Source organism: Salmo salar, chromosome ssa04, assembly GCF_905237065.1.
Source record: "Salmo salar chromosome ssa04, Ssal_v3.1, whole genome shotgun sequence".
Lineage (NCBI taxonomy): Eukaryota > Metazoa > Chordata > Actinopteri > Salmoniformes > Salmonidae > Salmo > Salmo salar.
In genome coordinates, this window is record NC_059445.1 from 41,324,168 (window position 1) to 41,344,226 (window position 20,059).

Consider the following 20,059-nt stretch of genomic DNA (forward strand, 5'->3'; position numbering starts at 1 on the left):
CAAGCACACACAAACACTCCAAATCTTCAGGGTCAGGGCCTTATGGCAGAAACAACATTTCCTGTCCCAGTCCCTACTTCTGTACACTGAGACAATGTTTGAGTGAATCTCAGGATAAGCAGGCATGGAGTCAGTCTGCCCTGCTCAGGCTGTGGAGCCTCTCCCTCTGCAGGCAGGCAGGCCCTGCAGTCACAGCACGGCCATTTTAGAGCCTAATGACGATGACAACACCACACATAGTCACTGTGACATGTCCTGCCTGCCTGCCTGGCACACTGACTGACTGCTCCACACCCCAGCCACAAGCCACCAGCCACAAGGCCTTGACTTTGCAGCTCTTTCCTGTGAGTCAACGTTATCTAACAAAGCCCTAGGTTGGTGTCACAATGACAACGCTCTGTGAAATGATTCTGTAAATACATTCAGGTTTAGGGAGAAGGAAGAAGTCGTTTCATAACACCATCACGAAAGGCAACGTCGTGGCAACATCTATCAGAGCTGTTAGCTTTCAAGGCTATCAGTGTGGTTCCTCTCACTCAGTGTCAACAAAGCCTCCGGGCGCATGTTGCATCACTGATGAGTAGCGAGCAAAGCAGAGCCCAACCTGTGAAAGCTGAGACCATGAACAGGACATCTATCTCTAAGCAGACGAGATGCCATTAATCAGGGAGCTGCTTCTAATACATGCCAGGCCTATTGGCATTAGGGTGGTGAAGGCTTACCTGCTCCCCGACTGGGTGTCATCTGTCATCCTGTACGAAGAATACACTCTGTACACTGTATTTTACTTCCGCCTCTCTATCTATCTCTGTCTCTTTCTCTCTGTTTAACTCCCTTCATCCCTTTCAGCCCCTCTCCTCTCGTTGCTTCTCTCTCCAAAATGTTTTTCGTTGCATCTCATCTGCAATCTTGGAAAAAAAGGTGCCACCTAAACTCAGCAAAAAAAGAAACGTCCTCTCACTGTCAACTGTGTTTATTTTCAGCAAACTTAACATGTGTAAAATATTTGTATGAACATAAGATTCAACAACTGAGACATAAACTGAACAAGTTCCACAGACGTGACAAACTGAAATGGAATAATGTGTCCCTGAACAAAGGGGGGGTCAAAATCAAAAGTAACAGTCAGTATCTGGTGTGGCACCAGCTGCATTAAGTACTGCAGTGCATCCCCTCCTCATGGACTGCACCAGATCTGCCAGTTCAGTTCTTCCAACAAGGAACCTGCAAGTTCCCAGATATTTCTGGGGGGAATGGCCCTAGTCCTCACCCTCTGATCCAACAGGTCCCAGACGTGCCCAATGGGATTGAGATCCGGGCTCTTCGCTGGCCGTGGCAGAACACTGACATTCCTGTCTTGCAGGAAATCACGCACAGAACAAACAGTATGGCTGGTGGCATTGTCATGCTGGAGGGTCATGTCAGGATGAGCCTGCAGGAAGGGTACCACATGAGGGAGGAGGATGTCTTCCCTGTAATGCACAGCGTTGAGATTGCCTGCAATGACAACAAGCTCAGTCCGATGATGCTTTGACACACCGCCCAGACCATGACGGACCCTCCACCTCCAAATCAATCCCGCTCCAGAGTACAGTCCTCGGTGTAACGCTCATTCCTTCGACGATAAACGTGAATCCAACCATCACCCCTGGTGAGACAAAACCTCGACTCGTCAGTGAAGAGCACTTTTTGCCAGTCCTGTATGGTCCAGCGATGGTGGGTTTGTGCCCATAGGCGACGTTGTTGCCGGTGATGTCTGGTGAGGACCTGCCTTACAACAGGCCTACAAGCCCTCAGTCCAGCCTCTCAGCCTATTGCGGACAGTCTGAGCACTGATGGAGGGATTGTGCGCTTCTGGTATAACTCGGGCAGTTGTTGCTGCCATCCTGTACCTGTCCCGCAGGTGTGATGTTCGGATGTACCCATCCTGTGCAGGTGTTGTTACACGTGGTCTGCCACTGTGAGGACCATCAGCTGTCCGTCCTGTCTTCCTGTAGCGCTGTCTTAGGCGTCTCACAGTACGGACATTGCAATTTATTGCCCTGGCCACATCTGCAGTCCTCATGCCTCCTTGCAGCATGCCTAAGGCACGTTCAAGCAGATGATCAGGTACCCTGGGCATCTTTCTTTTGGTGTTTTTCAGAGTCAGTAGAAAGGCCTCTTTAGTGTCCTAAGTTTTCATAAGTGACCTTAATTGCCTACCGTCTGTAAGCTGTTAGTGTCTTAACGACCGTTCCACAGGTGCATCTTCATATTGTTTATGGTCCCTTTTTGGTTCCAGGTAGAACCGTTTCGGGTTCCAAGTAGAACTCTTTCTACAGAGGGTTCTACATACAGGGAACCAAAAAAGGGTTTTACCTGGAACCAAAAAGGGTTATCCTATGGGGACAGACGAAGAACCCTTTTGGAACCCTTTTATCTAAGAGTGTACTGTAAAAATAGTGGATGCACTATTCTGCATTCTGTACTCCTTCTTAGAGAATGCACAGCAGTCTCTCTCTCTCTCTCTCTCTCCCCCCCTCTATCCTTTTACGCTCTTAATGTTGTCCCTCCCTGATTAAAATGAGGAAGACACTGGGCATGCAAAGTGCTTACAGAGCAGCAAACAACAGCAGCAGCATGAAATCAGCCTGCCGACCTTCACACAGCTGACAGCCCGCAGAGAGAGACACACACACACACACACACACACACACACACACACACACACACACACAATCATACTGTTCCAATGAGTCCCAGATATATTCCCTCTCCATCCCTTAAATTGTGAATCTATCCAACCATTCCTCTTTCTCCATTCTGCTTATGCATCACATACCGCATCTATTGAAACGTCACATGTTCTCTCTGTACAGACAGTTTCTATTCATTATTGGCCAAATTGTCCCAAACTATCCTCTGGAGGTTTGGCCCGTCTAATCCATTCCTTTGCACTGAAAGTGCTTACGCAATAATAAGGTTAACATACGGACAAAGGTCATTCTCTCACTCTCTCCTTCTCTCCATTTCTCACCGTGGCATCCCACAGCTCTGAGCCAGCCAGGATGCCAACCATCTCTCCCACTCCATCCCTCACTCCTGTCCTGACCACCGCTACCATGGTTACAGTATAGCATCAGCCACTGGGTTCTCTGAAGCTCCATGGTAGAAAGCTTGTCTCCATGGTAACCTGGATTTCCATTCCGATGGTCTAAAAGCCCTAGCTATATGGCACAGAAAATCATAGCGAAAATAACAGGGGAATACAAATAATTTCCACTACGTCTATTACGTAATCTGAAGCATCACTGCATGAATTGGCTCTTAAATTAACTCTTGACAGCTACATGTTTGTTGTACATTGAACTGTTAGGCGTTTCATGGACATTGCTCTGTACTTTCCAGAACTATTCCTATGGGAGCACTTGCTTTTATTTGTATTTATTTAACCTTTATTTAACTAGGCAAGTCAGTTAAGCACAAATTCTTATTTACAATGATGGCCTACCCCGGCCAAACCCTAACCCGTACGATGCTGGGCCAATTGTGTGCCGCCCTATGGGACTCCCAATCACGGCCGGTTGTGATACAGCCTGGAATCAAACCAGGGTCTGTAGTGACGCCTCTAGCAGTGACTTAGACCACTGCGCCACTCGGGAGCCATTTCTATGGGAAAATGATTATTAACATAAACTGTCTATAGGACTTACATAATAGACGATGTCAGAGGAAAGCCCATAACATTGTCAGAGACTCCAGTCACCCAAGTCATAGACTGTTTTCTCTGCTAACGCACGGCAAGCAGTACCGGAGCGTCAAGTCTCGGACCAAAAGGCTCCTTAACAGCTTCTTTCCCCAAGTCATAAGACTGCTGAACAATTAATCAAATGGCCAGCGGACTATTTACATTGTTGGTTAAGGGCTTGTAAGTAAGCATTTCATTGTAAGGTTGTATTCGGTGCATGTGACAAATAAAGTTTGATTTGATTTTTGCTTACCTATGCTGTAACTATGGGGTTAGACAAACAAAATATGCTATGATGTAGAGAATATACAATCATGAACAGAGGTACTTGAGAGCAGATCAAGAGATATGGTCATTAGCTGTGTCATTTCCCGTCTGGAGTAGAAGTCTCCCTTCCATCTCCCTTTTGTGCATGGTAATCTATCTGTATGGTGATGAGTCATTCAGCTGAGACGCACTCTTACTGACAGAGCTGAGGACACCTGAGGCATGATGTCATCTTCACCTGGACGTCAGCCAGAAACCCAGGTTTGTGTTCCTACAGGGCTACAGTCCTACACTCACTCGGCTCTCTCTCCTTTCCTTCGTCTTTCTCTCTTCGTTTTTACCTAAAGACAGCCCATCTGACCCGACAGAAAACTTCTCTCTGCAGTGCCCCCCCCCTTCTCCCTCCCCCCAAACAGGCTCATTAATGCAGCTCGTTAGGCTCTTAATTCATTGCTGTCAGAGAGAGAGAGAGAGGAGCGAGAGAAGATAGAGAGAGGAGGGCAGGAATAAAAATAACCAGGAAGGCTCATATCTCATGGCAGACAGATGCTTTGAGAGCCTATTGGAGTGTAGGTGTTATAAAACCTCTCCCTTACCTCAATTCCAGGTTCCCAACCTCGAAACCAAGCTGCTAAACCACTCAAAACCCACAGCTCTTATCCACTACTTAATATCCAAGCAGTAAGTTACAGACCACACAAACTATACACTCTAGACCAGGGTTTCACAAACTCACTCCCGGCTGATTCAAATAACCAAAGCTTGATGATGAGTTGGTTATTTGAATCAGCTGTGTGGTGCTCGGGGAAAAACCAAAATGTGCATCCTAAAAAAATAAAAAAAAAGTTATATGAAACCTCAGTCTTCTGTAAACCTCACCTTGGGAAAGAGTTTCAGCGAGGCAATTAAAACACATTTTGATGACAAAGACACACTGGAATGGCTTTCCAAGAGGTGTTGAGTGTTCCTGAGGGTTTAGTCTCAGTCCTGACTTAAATCTGCTTGGTATTGGTATATTATTAGGATCCCCGTTAGCGTCTACTCTTCCTGGGGTCCACACAAAACAGGAAACATGACATAATACTGAACATGAATAACCAAGAACAGCTCAAGGACAGAACTACATGAATTTAAAAAACGGCACACATAGCCTAAATATCAGTAGACACTAAAAAATATCTAGGTCAAATAGGGGAGCGGCGTTGTGCCGTGAGATGTTGCTTTATCTGCTATTTTAAAATCAGGTCTGCTGTTCATTTGAGCAATATGAGATGGAAGGGAGTTCCACGCAATAATGACTCTATATAACACTGTATAACACTGTATATCTATATAACGCTTTCTTGAATTTGTTCTGGATTTGGGGACAGTGAAAAGATCCCTGGTGGCATGTCTGGTTCGGTAAGTGTGTAAGTTGATTATGCAAAAAACTTGGACTGTTCAACACATTGTTTCTTATAAAAAGAAGTGACGTCTCTCCTCAACTCTTAGCCAAGAGAGACTGGCATACATAGTATTTATATCAGTCCTCTGATTACAATGAAGAGAAAGACGTACCGCTCTGTTCTGGGCCAGCTGCAGCTTAACTACGTCTTTCTTCGCAGCACTTGACCACACGGCTGGACAAACTAGAGAATGCAGGACTTGCTTTTTGAAGTGTGGTGTCAAAAAAGCAGAGCATCTCTTTATTACAGACAGACCTCTCCCCATATTTACAACCATTGAATCTTTGCTTTGACCATGACAGTTTACAATCTAAGGTAACGCCAAGTAATTTAGTCTCCTCAACTTGTTCAACAGCTACACCATTCATTACCAGATTCAGCTGAGGTCTAGAACTTAGGGAATGATTTGTACCAAATACAATGATCTTAGATGTAGAGATGTTCAGGACCAGTTTATTACTGGCCACCCATTCCAAAAACAGACTGCAACTCCTTGTTAAGGGTTTCAGTGACTTCATTGGTTGAATCATCAGCATACACTTACCGGTCAAACGTTTTAGAACACCTACTCATTCAGGGGTTTTTCTTTATTTTTACTATTTTCTACATTGTAGAATAATAGTGAAGACATCAAAACTATGAAATAACACATATGTAGTAACAAAAAAGGTATTAAACAAATCAAAATATATTTTATATTTGAGATTCTTCAAATAGCCACCCTTCGCCCTGATGACAGCTTTGTACACTCTTGGCATTCTCTCAACCAGCTTCACCTGGAATGCTTTTCCAACAGTCTTGGAGTATGCTGAGCACTTGTTGGCTGCTTTTCCTTCACTCTGCGGTCCGACTCATCCCAAACCATCTCAATTTGGTTGAGGCGGGGGAATGAAGAGGCCAGGTCATCTGATGCAGCACTCCATCACTCTCCTTCTTGGTAAAATAGCCCTTAATCAGCCTGGAGGTGTGTGGGATACACCATCCAGATGGGATGGCGTATCGCTGCAGAATACTGTGATAGCCATGCTGGTTAAGAGTACCTTGAATTTACCAGCAAAGTACCCCCACACCATAACACCTCCTCCTCTATGCTTTACGGTGGGAAATACACATGCTGAGATCACCCGTTTACCCACACCGCGTCTCACAAAGACACGGCGGTTGGAACCAAAAATCTCCAATTTGGACACCAGACCAAAGGACAAATTTCCACCGGTCTAATATCCATTGCTTGTGTTTCTTGGCCCAAGCAAGTCTCTTCTTATTATTGATGTCCTTTAGTGGTGGTTTCTTTGCAGCAATTTGACCATGAAGGCCAGATTCACACAGTCTCCTCTGAACAGTTGATGTTGAGATGTGTCTGTTACTTGAACACTGTGAAGCATTTATTTGGGCTGCAATTTCTGAGACTGGTAATGCTAATGAACTTATCCTCTGCAGCAGAGGTAACTCTGGGTCTTTCATTCCTGTGGCGGTACTCATGAGAGCTAGTTTCATCATAGCACTTGATGTTTTTTGTGACTGCACTTGAAGAAACTTTTCCATATTGACTGAAAATGTCTTCAAGTAATGATGGATTGTCGTTTCTCTTTGCTTATTTGAGCTGTTCTTGCAAAAATATGGACTTTGTCTTTTACCAAATAGGGCTATATTCTCTACCTTGTCACAAAACAACTGATTGGCTCAAACGCATTACAAAGGAAAGAAATTCCACAAATTACTTTAAAGAAGGCACACCTGTTAATTGAAATGCATTCCAGGTGACTACCTCATGGAGCTTGTTGAGAGAATGCCAAGAGTGTACAAAGCTGTCATCAAGGCAAAGGGTGGCTATTTGAAGAATCTCAAATATAAAATAGATTTAGATTTTTTTTAACACTTTTTTGGTTACTACATGATTCCATATGTGCTATTTCATAGTTTTGATGTCTTAACTATTATTCCACAATGTAGAAAACAGTAAAAATGAAGAAAAAGCATTGAATGAGTAGGTGTTCTAAAAAACTTTTGATCGGTAGTGTACACACAGGCTTTGTTAATCATCAGTCATTTGTTTCCATGCAGTAGATGTTGAGTGCCCTTCCATATAAGCATGCTGAAAGTCTGTTGTCAATTTGTTAACAGAGAAATATCATTGTATTTGGTCAAACACAATTTTTTCCAACAGTTTGTGTAACAGTATAGCTTCCGTCCCTCTCCTCGCCCCTACCTGGGCTCAAACAACGGACCCTCTGCACACATCAACAACTGACACCCATGAAGCATCGTTACCCATCGCTCCCCAAAAGCCGCGGCCCTTGCAAAGTAAGGGGAACAACTACTTCAAGGTCTCAGAGCGAGTGACGTTACCGATTGAAACGCTATTAGCACGTACCCCGCTAACTAGCTAGCCATTTCACATCGGTTACACATGCTAAGAGCTGGCAGCAAGCTGATAGGCCTGCTGTTAGAACCAGTAAAGGCCGCTTTACCACTCTTGGGTAGCGGAATGACTTTGGCTTCCCTCCAGGCCTGAGGACAAAGACTTTCCTCTAGGCTCAGATTAAAGATATGACAGATAGGACTGGCTATGGAGTCAGCTACCATCCTCAGTAGCTTTCCATCTAAGTTGTTAATGCCAGGAGGTTTGTCATTATTGATCGGTAACAATCATTTTCCCACCTCTCCCACACTAACTTTACAAAATTCAATCTTGCAATGCTTTTCTTTCATTATTTATTTTTAATGCATGAATACGATGGATCACTGTTCGTTGTTGGCACTTCCTGCCTAAGTTTGCCCACTTTGCCAATGAAGTAATCATTCAAATAGTTAGCAACATGAAATGGTTGTGTGATGAATAAGCCATCTGATTCATTGAAAGATGGAGTTGAATTTGTCTTTCTGCCCATAATTTCATTTAAAGTACTCCAAATGTGTTTTTCCATCATTCTTTATATCATTGATCTTGGCTTCATAATACAGTTTCTTCTTCTTTTTGTTAAGTTTAGTCAGCCGGTCAGACTTATTTTCCACTCCTTTTGCTCCATCTCTTTCAAGGAGGTTTTCAATTCCTCATCAATCCACAGGGCCTTAACAGTTCTAACCGTCAGTTTCTTAACAGGTGCATGTTTATCAATAATTGGAAGAATCAATTTCATAAATTCATCAAGTGCAGCATCTGGATGCTCCTTATTAATCACATCAGACCAACAAATACTTTTAACATCATCCACATAAGAGTCACAGCAAAATATTTTGAACGATCTCTTATACACTATTTTAGGCCCAGATTTTGGATCTTTGGCTTTCCTGGATATAGCCACTATATTGTGATTACTGCATCCAATGGGTAAGGATACAGCTTTAGAACAAAGTTCTACAGTATTAGTAAAAATGTGATCGATACATGTGGATGATGTTGTTCCTGTAGTGTTTGTAAACACCCTGGTAGGTTGATTAATAACCTGAACCAGATTACAGGCACTGGTTACAGTGAGAAGCTTCCTCTTGAGCGGACAGCTTGATGAAAATCAGTCAATATTCAGGTCCCCAAGAAAGTAGACCTCTCTGTTTACATCACATACACTATCAAACATTTCACACACATTATTTAGATACTGACTGTTTGCACTTGGTGGCCTATAGCAACACCCCCAAAATATAGGCTTGAGATGACGCAGGTAAATCTACAACCGCAGCACTTCAATAACACTTGACATGAGCTCTTCTCTAAGCATTACATGGATATGGCTCTGAATATAAAGTGCATTCGGAAAGTATTTGTCTGAATACCTTGACTTTTTCCACATTTTGTTAAATTACAGCCTTCTTCTAAAAGGGATTAAATGGTTGAATCCCGTCATCAATCTACACACAATACCCCATAATGATGAAGAAAAAAAAACTAAAACTGAAATATCACATTTACATAAGTATTCAGACCCTTTATTCAGTACTTTGTTGAAGCACCTTTGGTAGGAATTACAGCATCAAGTATTTTTGGGTATGATGCTACAAGCTTGGCACATCTGTATTTGGGGAGATTCTCCCATTCTTCTCTGCAGATCCTCTCAAGCTCTGTCAGGTTGTATGGGGAGCGTTGCTGCACAGCTATTTTCAGGTCTCTCCAGAGATGTTCGATCGGGTTAAAGTCCGGGCTCTGGCTGGGCCATTCAAGGACATTCAGAGACTTGTCCCGAAGCGACTCCTGCATTGTCTTGGCTGTGTGCTTAGGGTCGTTGTCCTGTTGAAAGGTGAACCTTTGCACCAGTCTGAGGTCCTGAGCGCTCTGGAGCAGGTTTTCATCAAGGATCTTTCTGTACTTTTCTCCGTTCATCTTTCCCTCGATCCTCACTAGTCTCCCAGTCCCTGCCATTGAAAAACATCCCCACAGCATGATGCTGCCAAAAAAAATATATATATTTCACCTTTATTTAACCAGGTAGGCCAGTTGAGAACAAGTTCTCATTTACAACTGCGACCTGTCCAAGATAAAGCAAAGCAGTGCAAATATGGGATGAGGTAGGTAGTTGGTTGGATGGGGTATTTACAGATATGCTGTGCACAGCTGCAGCGATCGGTATGCTGCTCTGACAGCTGATGCTTAAAGTTAGTGAGAGAGATATAAGTCTCCAACTTCAGTGATTTTTGCAATTCCTTCCAGTCATTGGCAGCAGAGAACTGTAAGGAAAGGCGGCCAAAGGAGGTGTTGGCTTTGGGGATGACCAGTGAAATATACCTGCTGGAGTGCTTGCTACGGGTGGGTGCTGCTATGGTGACCAGTGACCTGAGATAAGGCGGAGCTTTACCTAGCAAAGACTTGTAGATGACCTGGAGCCAGTGGGTTTGGCGACGAATATGTAGCGAGGACCAGCCAACAAGAGCATACAGGTCGCAGTGGTTGGTAGTATATGGGGCTTTGGTGACAAAACAGATGGCACTGTGATAGACTGCATCCAATTTGCTGAGTAGAGTGTTGGAGGCTATTTTGTACATGACAACGCCGAAGTCAAGGATCGGTAGGATAGTCAGTTTTACGAGGGTATGTTTGGCAGCATGAGTGAAGGAGGCTTTGTTGCAAAATAGGAAGACAATTCTAGATTTAATTTTGGATTGGAGATGCTTAATGTGAGTCTGGAAGGAGAGTTTACAGTCTAACCAGACACCTAGGTATTTATAGTTGTCCACGTATTCTAAGTCAGAACCGTCCAGAGTAGTGATGCTAGTCAGGCGGGCGGGTGCGGGCAGCGATCGGTTGAAGAGCATGCATTTCGTTTTACTAGCATTTAAGAGCAGTTGGAGGCCACGGAAGGAGAGTTGTATGGCATTGAAGCTCGTCTGGAGGTTAGTCAACACAGTGTCCAAAGAGGGGTCAGAAGTTTACAGAATGGTGTCGTCTGTGTAGAGGTGGATCAGAGAGTCACCAGCAGCAAGAGCAACATCATTGATGTATACAGAGAAAAGAGTTGGCCTGAGAATTGAACCCTGTGGCACCTCCATAGAGACTGCCAGAGGTCTGGACAACAGGCCCTCCGATTTTACACACTGAACTCTATCTGAGAAGTCCATCTGTGGTGGATGGTGGGATGTTGCCAGGTTTCCTCCAGACGTGACGCTTGACATTCAGACCAAAGAGTTCAATCTTGGTTTCATCAAACCAGAGAATCTTGTTTCTCATGATCTGAGAGTCCTTTAGGTGCCTTTTGGCAAACTCCAAGCGGGCTGTCATGTGCCTTCTACCAAGGAATGGATTGGAAGAGTATTCGTGGTTCCAAACTTCTTCCATTTGTGCTCTGACATGCACTGTCAACTGTGGGACCTTATATAGACAGTTGTGCCTTTCCAAATCATGTCCAATCAATTGAATTTACCACAGGTGGACTACAATCTAGTAGAAACATCTCAAGGATGATCAATGGAAACAGGATGCACCTGAGCTCAATTTCAAGTCTCATAGCAAAGGGTCTGAAAACTTATGTAAATAAGGTATTCCTTTATTTTATTTGTAATACATTTGCACACATTTCTAAAAACATGTTTTCACTTTGTCATTATGGGGTATTGTGATGAGGAAAATGTTTTATTTAATACATTTTAGTATAAGGCTGTAACGTAACAAAATGTGGAAAAATAGAAGGGGTCTGTACTTTGAAAATCAGAGACAACATTTAAATATCGCTGTCCATCAATGATTCCCAGCAATTTTGACAAAAACAATGGATTTATGTTGCCTTAAGAGTTGTGCAAAATCAGTAGAATCTTATTCAAAATGATTCACAGCTGGAATGGCTGCCAAAGGTGCTTCAACCAAGTGGGGTGGAGGAGTGGAGACATCCAATTATGATATTTCAGTTTTTTTCTTTTCTTAAATTTTGACATTTGAATTCATTTTCACTTTGAAAATGTGGAGTAGGTTGTGTATATATATGTAGGGGACAAAAAGGAATCAAATCGCTTTTTAGATACAATTTTTAAGGCAGCAAAATGTGAAAAACGTTCAAGAGGGTGTAGATTTTCTATAGGCACTATCTAGGCTAAGAAACATACACTTTGCAGTCAGTGCACAACCACCAGTGCACACATTTCTCCTGCAGGGGGTTTTGACAGGCGACTCCCTCCTTGTGCTTTGTCAGGGAGTGGGAGGCTGGAGTTGCCAGGATTCAGTGGATTTAGCAGTCGCCCACTTCCATTTTTATGCCGCCTACTCAGCTCTCCCATCTCCGTGCCTTAGAGGCGGTTACCCTATCCTCCTCTCTAATTCCCGGGCCACCCCTAAACCTTCACTGATAAACTGAAACCCCTGGCAAAACCTGTCTCCCCTTCTCCGATATCAAACCACGAACCTTGACCCTAGCCACTAACTTGAACCTCTGGATAAAAATCACAGCCGACTAGAATATTGATCCTGATATTAATCACTATCCTCCCCATAGGAGTGCATGCTAAGATCCAATCCAGTGTAGACTCGGCCCTAATGTATATGCTCGCTGACACCTGGAGTTGGAAGGCAGAGGACAACGACAAAGGACTAGTCAGCCCTTCCCCACTCTGAGGGGTGGAAATGTTTCTCTCTGTTACAGTATTCAGAGGACTGACTATTGAATGTGATGGAAAATATAGTATTGTTCTATGTTTGGTATCTCTGTCATCTCTCTGAAACTTGACCACTGAGGATAACTCTGATGCTATCTACAGTTGAAGTCGGAAGTTCACATACAATGAGGGAAAAAAGTATTTGATCCCCTGCTGATTTTGTACGTTTGCCCACTGACAAAGAAATGATCAGTCTATAATTTTAATGGTAGGTTTATTTGAACAGTGAAAGACAGAATAACAACAAAAAAATCCAGAAAAACACATGTCAAAAATTGTATAAATTGATTTGCATTTTAATGAGGGAAATAAGTATTTGACCCCTTTACAAAACATGACTTAGTACTTGGTGGCAAAACCCTTGTTGGCAATCACAGAGGTCAAACGTTTCTTGTAGTTGGCCACCAGGTTTGCACACATCTCAGGAGGGATTTTGTCTCACTCCTTTTTGCAGATCTTCTCCATGTCATTAAGGTTTCGATGCTGACGTTTGGCAACTCGAACCTTCAGCTCCCTCCACAGATTTTCTATGGGATTAAGGTCTGGAGATTGGCTAGGCCACTCCAGGACCTTAATGTGCTTCTTCTTGAGCCACTCCTTTCTTGCCTTGGCTGTGTGTTTTGGGTAATTGTCATGCTGGAATACCCATCCATGACTCATTTTCAATGCCCTGGCTGAGGGAAGGAGGTTCTCACCCAAGATTTGACGGTACATGGCCCCGTCCATCGTCCCTTTGATGCGGTGAAGTTGTCCTGTCCCCTTAGCATGTTTGATGGTGGGGATGGTGTTCTTGGGGTCATAGGCAGCATTCCTCCTCCTCCAAACACGGCGAGTTGAGTTGATACCAAAGAGCTCCATTTTGGTCTCATCTGACCACAACACTTTCACCCAGTTATCCTGGCAAACTTCAGACGGGCTTGTATATGTGCTTTCTTGAGCAGGGGGACCTTGTGGGCGCTGCAGGATTTCAGTCCTTCACGGCGTAGTGTGTTACCAATTGTTTTCTTGGTGACTATGGTCCCAGCTGCATTGAGATCATTGACAAGATCCTCCCGTGTAGTTCTGGGCTGATTCCTCACCGCTCTCATGATCATTCCAACTCCACGAGGTGAGATCTTGCATGGAGCCCCAGGCCGAGGGAGATTGACAGTTATTTTGTGTTTCTTCCATTTGCGAATAATCGCACCAACTGTTGTCACCTTCTCACCAAGCTGCTTGGCGATGGTCTTGTAGCCCATTCCAGCCTTGTGTAGGTCTACAATCTTGTCCCTGACATCCTTGGAGAGCTCTTTGGTCTTGGCCATGGTGGAGAGTTTGGAATCTGATTGATTGATAGCTTCTGTGGACAGGTGTCTTTTATACAGGTAACAAACTGAGATTAGGAGCACTCCCTTTAAGAGTGTGCTCCTAATCTCAGCTCGTTACCTGTATAAAAGACACCTGGGAGCCAGAAATCTTTCTGATTGAGAGGGGGTCAAATACTTATTTCCCTCATTAAAATGCAAATCAATTTATAACATTTTTGACATGCGTTTTTCTGGATTTTTTTGTTGTTATTCTGTCTCTCATTGTTCAAATAAACCTACCCTTAAAATGATAGACTGATCATTTCTTTGTCAGTGGGCAAACGTCCAAAATCAGCAGGGGATCAAATACTTTTTTCCCTCACTGTACACCTTAGCTAAATACATTTAAACTCAGTTTTTCACAATTCCTGACATTTAATCCTAGTAAAAATGCCCTGTTTTAGGTCAGTTAGGATCACCACTTCATTTTAAGAATGTGAAATATCAGAATAATGGTAGAGAGAATGATTTATTTCAGCTTTTATTTCTTTCATCACATTCCCAGTGGGTCAGAAGTTTACATACACTCAATTAGTATTTGATTGGCATTGCCTTTAAATTGTTTAACTTGGGTTAAACGTTTCGGGTAGCCTTCCACAAGCTTCCCACAGTAAGTTGGGTGAATTTTGGCCCATTCCTTCTGACAGAGCTGGTGTAACTGAGTCAGGTTTGTAGGCCTCCTTGCTTGCACACGCTTTTTCAGTTCTGCCTACCAATTTTCTATGGGATTGAGGTCAGGGCTTTCTGTGGCCACTCCAATACCTTGACGTTGTTGTCCTTAAGCAATTTTGCCACAACTTTGGAAGTATGCTTGGGGTCATTGTCCATTTGGAAGACCCATTTGAAACCAAGCTTTAACTTCCTGACTGATGTCTTGAGATGTTGTCTCAATATATCCACATAATTTTCCTACCTCATCTTCTTTACTGAGCGGCCATTCAGGTTATGTCGATATAGGACACGTTTTACTGTGGATATAGATACTTTTGTACCTGTTTCCTCCAGCATCTTCACAAGCTCCTTTGCTGTTGTTTTGGTTTTGATTTGCACTTTTCGCACTAAAGTACGTTCATCTCTAGGTGACAGAACGTGTCTCCTTCCTGAGCGATATGACGGTTGCGTGGTCCCATGGTGTTTATACTTGCGTACTATTGTTTGTACAGATGAACGTGGTACCTTCAGGCATTTGGAAATTGCTCCCAAGGATGAACCAGACTTGTGGAGGTCTTTTTTTTCTGAGGTCTTGGCTGATTTCTTTTGATTTTCCCACGATGTCAAGCAAAGAGGCTCTGAGTTTGAAGGTAGGCCTTGAAATACATCCACAGGTACACCTTCAATTGACTCAAATGATGTCAATTAGCCTTCTCAGAAGCTTCTAAAGCCATGACATCGTTTTCTGGACTTTTCCAAGCTGTTTAAAGGCACAGTCAACTTAGTGTATGTAAACTTCTGATCCACTGGAATTGTGATACACCTTCAGATGTTATAAATGTAATCAAATGGAGGAAAGTTGATGATCAATTCTCATTTGCTAGGCTCCTAGGCCTCTGGCCTAGTAAGCATCTCTTTGTCAATGCTTTGCCTTGTAAGTTAACCTTAGAATCTATATGCCTAGAATAAGGCTTTGTTAATGTCAGTGTTGCCTACATTAAGATGTATGCCTTGTATGTGAAACCATTCATTTGACTAAGTTATTAAATAATACTTGCTCTGATATTCACTCCTCATGACCATTTGATCTTAGTCATTTAAACCCATAATACTTGATTACACATGGTTCAACTGAAGCCTCCGGCATATTGCTTATTATCTTTGTAGAGTTAGATAAACATTTGAATAGGCTAATTGCTTAGTCTTATTACGAGTTGCATGTGAGGTATGTAGAATGTCATCTACACAGTATATACACATGTATTGCTGCCCACTACACCAGCACACTCTGCCGACCGGGTCTAAACAAGCAGCGGTAATCACCAGAGGACAAGGGGTAAGGGCAAATGACAAAATCACTGAGAGCCATGAGAAATGATGGAGAGCCATGGAGGGGAGTGTGACTGCGAGGACAGATAAGGGGTTGAAGGAGCGTGATGTAATTGCTTGATTTCTAGACTCACGATACCCTGGAGCCATTACAAAGAGAGAGAAGAGAGAAGAGAGAGACAGAAAAAGAGAGATAGAGCCCTATATACACCAACATGCAAATATATTTGTTTCCTAAAGTAAGGTTGTTCATTTATTGATGCTGTCTGTCTGTCTGTCTGTCTGTCTGTCTGTCTGTCTGTCTGTCTGTCTGTCTGTCTGTCTGTCTGTCTGTGAGATACACAGAGAGAGAGAGAGAGAGAGAGAGAAAGAGAGAGAGAGAGAGAGAATGTGTGCTTTGTTTGTTATCTGATTGAGATAGATAGTGTATGTGTGTGCTTGCAAGGGTGCATTTTGCTGAGTGTACTGTTGACGTATGCACATGCTCCTATGGAAGAGGAGGAGGGAGTGGTGAGTCAGTGTGCAGGTTTAGGTGATGAGGAGTGACAGCCAGTGTTATGTCAATCAGTCTGCTGGAGAGGCAGAGGTTAAAGGTAGTTTACCGGCAGACAACTGAAAATAGCCCCACATGATCACTTCCTCCCCAGAGTTGAAATGTTTTAACATCAAATCGGAGTCAGGCCTCAGAGAGTGCTGAAATATAAATGCACAGCTAGCCTAAATATGCTGACCAGCAGGCTTTCACCAGGCCTCAACAGGGGAGCACAGAGAAAGACAGTGGTGGGAGAGAGAGAATGAGAGCGAGAGAGAACGATAGAGAGAGAGCTTGGAGGGAAGGTAGAATCAACGGAGCGGTACTTTTTGTGTGTTCATTAAGAAAGCGATCGATGGCTGCTACACCTTAAACAAAGCCTTCATTTTGTTTCTGCTCCAGCCACAAATCTATCATCCCTCTCCTCAGGATCAGTTGGCACTAGAGGACATGTCTGTACTGGCAGCAGGAAGCAGAAAGCTCCTTTTTAAAACACTATACACTACAGGACCAGGTCAGGGTTTTGTGCAGGCCAGTCAGGTTCTTCCACACCGATCTTGAGAAACCATTTTGGTATGGACCTCGCTTTGTTTACGGGGGCATTATTATGCTGAAAAAGGGAAAGGCCTTCCCCAAACTGTTGCCACAAAGTTGGAAGCAAAGAATCGTCTAGAATGTTATTGCATGCTCTAGCGTTAAGATTTCCCGAACCATGAAAAACAGACCATTATTCCTCCTCCACCAAACTTTACAGTCGGCACTATGCATTGGGATAGGTAGCGTTCTCCTGGCATCAGCCAAACCCAGATTAGTCCGTCGGACTGCCAGATGGTGAAGCATGATTCATCACTGCAGAGTTTGCGTTTCCACTGCTCCAGAGTCCAATGGAGGCGAGCTTTACACCACTCCAGCCGACGCTTGGCATTGCACATGGTGATCTTAGGCTTGTGTGTGGCTCTTGTGCTGACGTTGCTTCCAGAGGCAGTTTGGAACTCGGTAGTGAGTGATGCAACCGAGGACAGACGATTTGTATGCGCTACGCGCTTCAGCACTCGGCGGTCCAGTACTGTGAGCTTTGCGTGGCCTACCACTTCGAGCCGTTGTTGCTCGATTTCATACACCTGTCAGCAACGGGTGTGGCTGAAATAGTCGAATCCACTCATTTGAAGGCGTTCCCACATACTTTTGTATATTTAGTGTACGTCACTGTAGCAGTTGGAAACAGCCAAGAAAAATGACAGAACAATGCTGTCAGCAGATATTGTCTTCAAGACTACAGAGCGTTTAGAGAAAATGAATATGTGTTGTTTCAAATGAAGTAGGACATAGCTATAATAGGGATCTTACAGGCCTAGTCTCTGTCAGACTTCATTTTCAGGAAATAAAAAGCCTAACATATGGCGAGCAGGATAGCTGTATGTTGCAGCTGTGTTACAAGCAATGTGTGTCACCGCAAGTTAACACCAGAAGTGTCAGAACAGCGTGCCCCGATATACACTCAGCAGTTCATCGAGCAAAACACAAAGCAGCTTATCAAATGGCTTCAGTCAGTCAGGACAAAATTAACCACAATTAACCTAAAAGCTATGTCAACAAGATCTACTAACACACACCTACACTATATCACTCATAACATCAATCACAACCCTCTGGTCGTTTCACTGCTTCATCTGGCATACCCTTCATATTGCAATCTAGAGACATAAAGGGACTCGCGTGAGTAGCAACAATCAGACATTTTCATTGGAGTGTTTTAATCTTCCAAAACAGCACTGATTGTGATTATTTCTGTAGCTGCTGTGTCTAAATGTGTACTCTGTTTAAGGGAGAACAGATGCTGAGTGAGATAGAGAGTGATACCAGGAGAAGAGACAGGAACAGAAAAGGCCAGCACACTCCAGACTGGCCCTGACCTGAGGGCAGTACAGCTCCAACGAAGGAAGGACAGGAGGAGAGGAGAGGAGGGGGGACGAAGGAGGGAGAGATACTGTATATGTGGGGGAAGGGAGGGAATGCCAGCAGATCCATACGTGTGTGTGTGTGTGTGTGCGTGCGTGCATGAACAGTGTGTGCGCATGTGTCACTGTGCGTGCAATGGGGATGTTACAGGGGTTTATTTGGATGGGACATCATTCACACACCAACATATCAGCTTATATCCATCGGATGTGGCAGGGCTTGCAGACGATAACGAATTACAAAGGGAAACCCAGCCATGAGATTCCCAGTGATGCAGAACTCCCAAACGATCTAAATGCCATTTATGCTCACTTTGAGGAAAACAACAAAGTCCTGCATGAAAGCCCCTGTTGTTCCGGATGACTGTGCGATCTCGCTCTGCGTGGCCGATGCGAGTTAAACTTTTAAACAGGTTAACACTCGCAAGGCGTCGGGCCAGACAGAACACAGGGTGCGTTCTCAGAACATGCACAGACCAGCTGGCAAGTGTCTTCATGGACAATTTCAATCCCCCATTGTCCAAGTCGGTAATCCCAACATGTTTCAAGCTGACCACAATTGTCCCTGTTCCCAAGAACTCCAAGGTTACCTGCCTAAAGGACTATTGCCGTGTAGCACTCACATCTTTAATTATGAAGTGCTTTGAAAGGCTGGCCATCAACACCATCATCCCAGACACCCTGGACCCACTCCAATTCACATACCGCCCCAACAGATCCACAGATGACGCAATCTCAATTGCACTTCACACAGCCCTCTCCCACCTGGATGAGAGGGGAAATAACTATGTGAGAATGCTGTTCATAGACTACAGCTCAGCGTTCAACACCATAGTCCCCTCCAAGCTCATCACCAAGCTCAGGATCCTGGGACTGAACAACTCACTCTGCAACTGGATCCTGGAGGTCCTGATGGGCAGCCCCAGGTGGGGAGGGTAGGCAACAACACCTCCGCCACGCTGACCCTCAGGGGTGTGTGCTTAGTCCCCTCCTGAACTCCCTGTTCACCCACGACTGCATGACCCAATAGAACAAGTTTGCTGACTACATGATGTTGATAGATCACTGACAGTGATGAGACAGCCTACAGGAAGGAGGTCAGAGACTTGGCAGTGTGGTGCCAGGACAACAACCTCTCCCTCAATGTCAATAAAACCAAGGAGCTGATCATGGACTACAGGAGAAAGAGAGGAGAGTATGCCCCCATCCACATCTACGGGGCTGTAGTGGAGCAGGTCAAGAGCTTCAAGTTTCTTGGCGTCCACATCACTAAGGACTTAACATAGTCCACACACACCCGCACAGTCGTGAAGAGGGCACGACAGCACCTCATACCCCTCAGGAGGCTGAAAGGTTTGTCATATACAGCTGTACCATCGAGAGCATCTTGACTGGCTGCATGCCTGCATCACTGCTTGGTATGGCAAACGCATCGCCCTCGACCGTAAAACGCTACAGAGGGTGGGGCGGACAGCCCAGTACATCACTGGGGCCAACCTCCCTGTCTCCCAGGACCTCTATATCAGGCGGTGTCAGAGGAAGGCCTGAAACATTGTCAAAGACTTCAGCCACCTAAGCCACAGACTGTTCACTTTGCTACCTTCCAGCAAACGGTACCGGAGCATTGGCTTTCGGACAAACATTCTCCGAGTAAGCTTCTATCCCCAAGCCATAAGACTGCTAAATAGCCACAAGACCATTAAATTGTTCATTAAATGGTTACCTGGAGT

The 20,059-nt window shown here is 44.2% G+C and overlaps 1 protein-coding gene across 10 annotated transcripts in view; it reads right to left on the reverse strand.

Annotated features, from left to right (window-relative positions):
• The window catches only part of LOC106603100 (disks large homolog 4), a 92,726-nt gene that overhangs the window by 17,898 nt on the left and 54,769 nt on the right, over positions 1-20,059 (reverse strand). The gene's annotated exons all lie outside the window — the stretch shown is intronic.